Source organism: Hippocampus comes, unplaced genomic scaffold, assembly GCF_001891065.2.
Source record: "Hippocampus comes isolate QL1 unplaced genomic scaffold, H_comes_QL1_v1.1 scaffold122, whole genome shotgun sequence".
NCBI lineage: Eukaryota > Metazoa > Chordata > Actinopteri > Syngnathiformes > Syngnathidae > Hippocampus > Hippocampus comes.
The window spans coordinates 2,273,017-2,279,819 of record NW_017842059.1 but is presented as its reverse complement, the minus strand read 5'-3'; positions in this window follow the sequence as shown (position 1 = coordinate 2,279,819).

Here is a 6,803-nt window from a genome sequence, read left to right as displayed (position 1 = left end):
TTGCAAACTTTAGTTGTAAACATTACGAGTCCCGAGTCTGCCGAAGACAAGTAAGTCCAGCAGCCCAGAAATAACACCAGACCTTACCCCTCCACCCCACCCCCCTAAAATGTTCTCAAAGGATTTGGAACACTATATAAAAGGTCCATTTTGACTGGAAAAAAAGCGGAATTCCACCAAAAAGCGGAAAAATCTCATCCCTGCTGAGGAGTATGTGTCAAAAGCCTTTGGTTAGCGTATCAGACTTGCAGTCAGAGGTTCTGGTTTGAATCTTAGACCTTTTCGTGTGGAGTTTTCATTTTCTCCTCATGCTTGCGTAGAATTTCTCCAGGTGCTCCGGGTTTCCTCCCAGACTCTGAAAATGAATGGTAGGTTCAGTAAAGTTTAAAAAATACCATGGGTGGGAATGCACTCTCATATCCCAGGCTCTCCTTTCTGAATTTCTGAAAGATCTGTCCTAGCACTTTTATTTCACTGACAACTTAAAATTCCTATGTTATCTCATTTTGTTCATGTCCTCCAGCTTGCTTCTGCTTCTCTTCTCTCTTCTGCAGCTTAATGAGGTGAGAATAAACTCAAAAGTGCGTACTTTCTGGCGATGCACATGTAAGCTGACATACAGCACCAGAGTGTTTGTTATGACAAGGTAATGAGTGAGACAAACCAGAAGCGGTCGACAGAAACATGCCCATTCTCCACTGAAACGCTCCCACAATAACAGTCCATGGCGGATCTGAATCAAATGTCCGCTTGAAACACGCACATTTGTGCACATAAAATAAATAAGCTCGAACAGAAGGATTTTATGACGTTGGACCATTTCTGATGAGAAAAACAAAACTCTGGCTCCAAAGTCCCAACGCGGACTGAAATATGTTTCTGGGTTTTCCAGAAGAAATAAAACAGAACCCAAAGCATTTTTAATCAACCCCAGCAAAATGTCAAGGAAGAGAAAGTGTATCCAATGTATCCTAGACAGTGACACTAAACACACATGAGGAACTGGTTTCAGAATACACATTACAGCTTGTTAAAAACTGCTAATTTTGAGTGACAACAACTCAACACAAGGCCAGCAAAAGGCGAGTCAGCACTCAATATCAATTAGAGAAAATCCTAAACAGAGGCAAATGAAGACGTACGTTTGGGCAGTATTGACAGAAACTCTAGTTGACTCATTAGAGGCCTCTGTGGACTGTGGGCTAGTCAATGATCCGAAATGGCCACCGTGCAGCGGGCCCACACTCAGTTGCCTAATGAAAAGTGAAAGGTAAATAAACTCCCATTGCAGGTGAGACTGGACAGAACATCCTGAAAATGATGCTTTATTCCTTCTTTCAGTGTGATGCTCATAGTGAGGAGTAAAAAAATGCAATCTTTCGACAAGTTTGGCTCCCACATCCTGACTTTGGTAGTGCTGCAACGAGGGTATGATGATGACAGCCTGTTAAAGGTGAGGGCGTGCACGAAGACAAGCACGATCGAGACACTTTAGAGTGATACTGTCATTAGGACCATGTCAGCACCTTCATACGGCAGCAATGAAACACGCTTCTTCACACACTTTTCAGAAGGAATCGGGGCAGGGTCACTGGTTCTCTCATTCATGGAGGAGTAGTGGAATTTGGGGCTAAATAAACAGAAGTCTGCTGCAGACACTCCCTCCTGTCACGACAAGGCGGGGAGTCAAGTGAGACACTGAACATTAAACATTACTACATATGCGCACGCATGCCCAATGCAGACACACACACACACACACACAGACACGCACGCACTAACATTTTTAAACCTGTGGAAATGAAATGGAGTGACTGAGTACAAGGAGAAAAAAGGGTGTTTTGGCTAAAAAGATGATGGCGTTGCTGTAATGTTTTTAGGAGCTGCATTTTCTGTTTTCATTGTTGTAGAACTTCTAAAGCAAACTACCTTTGATATACCGTTGTGTAATTCAATCAATTTTTTTGTCAAAAGTTCTGTCACAAAGGTCATCATTTCAGACCATCGCAGGACATTAGCATACATCTGTTGAGACTTCATTTCAGTGAGATACCCGCCTCAAAACTCACTTGTATTCTTTGGCATTCGGCTCAGCATGACTTAGATTTGTTCTTGGTTTTGCTGTTCGGTGCTTTCTACCGTCTTTATTACCGATTTGCTTTACTGTTTGTTGTATATGTTAAATTGCTCCATGTCCAGCACTTTGGATGCAGCGATGGCTGTTTGAAAGTGCTCTATAAATACAGTTGAGTTGAGTTGAGATAAATCTAAATTTGATCATGGGTTTTGTATGTGATGTCACATCACAAAAATATACAAGTATGGACATAAAGTAATTATGTCATGATAGAACATGAACATAGGACCAGAAATGTTTTTTTTATTGTGACTTAGAGTGAAAAACAGGATACATTGTCCTGGCTGCTCAGTACAACATCGTGTATACATTCATCACGATCGACCGGTAGCCTGGAGACTGGTCCCTAGTCGTGAGGGGTGTAGAAGGAAATGGGGAGGGGGGGATATATATATATATATATATATATATATATATATAGAGAGAGAGAGAGAGAGAGAGAGAGAGAGAGAGAGAGAGAGAGAGTTGTGTGTGTGTGTGTGTGTGTGTGTGTGTGTGCGTATTAACATTATATAGTTTTGTGTTAGTAAACACATCACTCTAAACATCCTATCAATTTCATTTTCAACACAAAAAAAAACAAAAACAAATCAACAAAAAATACCAGGTCACCTTTAACCTATGGTGGCTCATGATCTGCATCACTGGAAGTTGATAGCGATCAGCAGCCTCCAATTGCAGCTTGCGATTACAGCTGTTGCGATATATCTTTATTATTATTATTATTGTTATTGTTCTCATCCAAAGTTTGTTTCATGTACAATTCACTGATGGCACTGGCAAAGAATGGGAATCTGGAGTGCCAGGAGAAGCATTTGAAAACGGTACACATACGTACAATAGATTCTGCACTTAACAGGCTGCAAAAGTGTGTCCCATGCCTCCGCGTCAGCCCTCCTCTACAGCCGGTAGTGATTTGCTTGCGATGGGACCATGGACATGATTGCTATGATGCAATCTAGCGTGCACAGTCCACAGTACTGCATAGCCTGCCATGAACAGATTTGTTTCCGAGTATCTTATAAACGACACCATTCTGTACCGAGTGCATTGAGTATAATTAATTTTCTTTCCAGAAGTGAAAATTGTACATAAATAGGAAGGGCGCTCTGGATGACATTGCTCCGCCTGCAGAGGCCCTCCTGGGATTGTTTTGGGAAATTGAGCGTTAAGTGTGGGTGTAATAACTTTCCATCAGCATTATTGCCTGTTCCAGGTGCAAAAGCTGTTATTATTTGAAAGTGTACCGTCGTATAGGATAAAACCAAAGTTGAAATTTAATCCATCACACATCGGCATGACTTCAAGACGCTTAAGTGAATGCTTAAGAGAACCTAACTCTTTAAAGCATGATGATATGCATGTGCACGCTCCTAAATTGAGTCTTCACCTCAGGTGTGTCTAGAAACACATGGTCATCAAAGTGGATCCATGGATGGGGTGATGGGAGGATAATGCTTCAAGTGCACTCTGCAGCCGAAGATGATAAGCGAAAAATGAAATATTTCTGGAGTCGACATGTAAGCAGAGCATGTCTCTTTCAAGACTGGTGTTGGAGCTCTGCCCGGGGGGCGGCATCAACCAAGGTGAAAGGGGGAATAAAACTGTGATGACTCAATCAATTCCAGCTAAGTATGGGTCTGTGGAGAGGAACACAGAACACCACAGGAACATCAAAGAGGGAATATTGAAAAGAAGGAAAAAAATGAGAAAAGAGAAATGGTCATTGTTTGAAGCAAATATATTCAAGTAGGGATGGGCTGGCGAACAAATGATTAAAATGGATGTCACTGACAGTAGTCCATTGATTGGCTGGGCCTGATCTGTGAACAGCATGACACTCTGTGTCAATTGAGATGCTGAAAACATAATTTCACGGAAATAATGCATGTGTTGCACCTTCAAAAGAAAGATGCATCTCCGCTCTTCGTTTGGACAACTTTATATTCCCAGTTCAGTTGAGGTTTAAGTTAATCATATAAGATCGAGCAGTCATTCACGAAGTAACCCCCATCTCCGTCGTAGCCTCTGTCGATTCTCTATCCTCCTTCATTATGATGCCATGGGCCACTTGAACTGTAAACCTCTGTGTCCCAACAAAACTAGTGTAATTCCAGAAAATGTGTACAAATACAAATATGACAGAATAAGGACATTCCTCTCGCTAATAGTATATCTTTTCACGCATGAATGAAATATAAATCCTTCAGCACTTATAGGTCTCAATACATGCTTTAATCCTGGAAGTTTTAATTTAGTTGAGTCTTAACTGCCCACGAGGGGTCACGCGGATTAGTGGACAAGTTGACTACGACTCCCCCTCGATGTTTTTTACACTTGAAGTTGACAAATCGCTTCTCGTGTTTCTGTCGACTGACATCACCAGATTGTAACGCTCTGTGGAGCAGTGAAAAGTCCGTCCAACAAGATGACACAGTCTTCGTACATCTGTGCGGGTCAGACAGTACAAAAATAAGCTTCTGGTGGATGACAGTAGTGGTCAGCATTGTAATCTTTGACTATTCCGATTGCTGTTAGTCTTAAAAGATTCATATCAGCTTTATCTAGAGGCTGGCAGTGAGGAAGGAGGGTAGCAGCGTAAAATGAAACACCATCGTTGTTACCAAAACGATGTTTCCAATGATATACAGACAACAACTGTATGCTAACAAGAAATTTATTAATCATTGAAGTTCTTTGAAAAAACACGCACCAATATCGCAACACTTTTGTTGCTTTATGACACTAAAGATGACAATCGGTTCTCGAACAAACTGAGCGCACTTGAATGCGCCACTTGACTCCTCTCGCCTTCCTTACACAAGGAAGTGACGCTTCCTCGGGTAGACGAGGAAGTGACGCTTCCTCGTGTAGTGTTCCATTGTGAGCAGACGTGTTCAATAAAGATTTTTTTTTAAAAAGAGCATGGTTTCGGTTTTCGAACAGCCTTCTGGAACGGATTATGGTCGAAAACCGAGGTATGACTGTATCTCAAACAATGATGTCACTGATTAATCTACTTAGAATATTCATTATTTCTTACATCAGACATTCATCATTAGTGGCCATCCAGCAAATGTGAAATTAATCAACAAATTAACATTTTGGCCAGTCCGGTGAAGCAGATTAATTTCAGCAACACAAAAAATGGGGTGTGTAATGTGTGCTACATATGTTTTTATTCTTGGGGTATTTGAAAAAGGCATGTAACTAATATGTTGCTAAAAAGACGTCAGTACTAATTTAAATTTAAAATTTTAAAAAAGATGCTTTATCAAGCAACTGTTTATTCTCAGGTTGTAGTTCATGCATCCAACTCCCTCCCCCTTCCCAAAAAACCTCCTGATAAACCTTTGAGTGAGTTAAATGGGCCCACATCCATAAACCCCGTGATGCTGCGTCATGCGGTCATTAAAGTACTTAGCCATCGGAGCCAAAGATTGTTCAATCATTCGAAACGTGTGGCGAGGCATGTGTGTAACGTCTGTGTTCTAAACCTTTGTAGCCTTTTCTTCCTACTTGTGCTCCTGCACAATTATACAGGAACTCCGGAGGAGAGGAAATAGGATTAGAGAGCTTATACACATGGGCACACGCCATTTGAAAGACATGGCAAGTTTACAGTCATACAATACTAACTAAACTACCGGTATGTATCTGAGCGAGGAAAGCACACGTTACCATTAGCCCAAGTCGGTTCTTGCATTACTGACAGTTAATTTTGTGTGCCTCCTGTTTCTACTCATTTTATGTGTCCCTTGTGTATAAATGGTCCTGTAGGTTAGCAATATAAAACTGGGATGCCAGAAGCCTTGAGCGCATTATCACTGGTGCGCAATCCTTAAATCTTAAGGAGAGCAATGATAGATTTTATCTGTAGTCGTTCTCCATCTAAACGTCTCCTGTGCATGCATGTTTGTTGAAAAAGTGAGTCAGTTGGGTGTGAAAGCCCTCCTTCTGAAGAAATCTAGCAGTTTTGGTTTCTTGGAGAGCTACGGCATCTGTCTAGAAACGTTGTCAGCTGTCTTCTATTTCTCAAGCATTCCCAGGATCCTCCCTTTCTCTTCGAGTCCTGGCCACTAATGTGAAAATTGTTCTCCGACTATATTTCATTGAGCAGCTACAGGATTAACTCCATATGCATGTTTTGCTTTCTCATTGACGCTTGTTCTTGAATTACATTTCGTTTTCCCCAAACCTATGTCATAGCATTTGATACTATTCAAACGGAACTAACGTTCGCTAACAGCTTTGCTTTTGTTGTGTAGAGAATCAGACGCCCAGACAAATCATTTCTTCAAATTTCTGTAATACATTCTATCCCATTAGCTGGGTTTTTATAGGCCCAACTATTATTCATTCATTCATCTTCCGAACCGCTTCATCCTCACTAGGTTCGCGGGGGGTGCTGGAGCCTATCCCAGCAGTCTTCGGGCAGTAGGCGGGGGACACCCTGAACCGGTTGCCAGCCAATCGCAGGGCACACAGACACGAACAACCATCCACGCCCACACTCACACCGAGGGACAATTTAGAATGTTCAATCAGCCTGCTGTGCATGTTTTTGGAATGTGGGAGGAAACCGGAGTACCCGGAGAAAACCCACGCAGGCCCGGGGAGAACATGCAAACTCCACACAGGGGAGGCCGGAGCTGGAATTGAACCC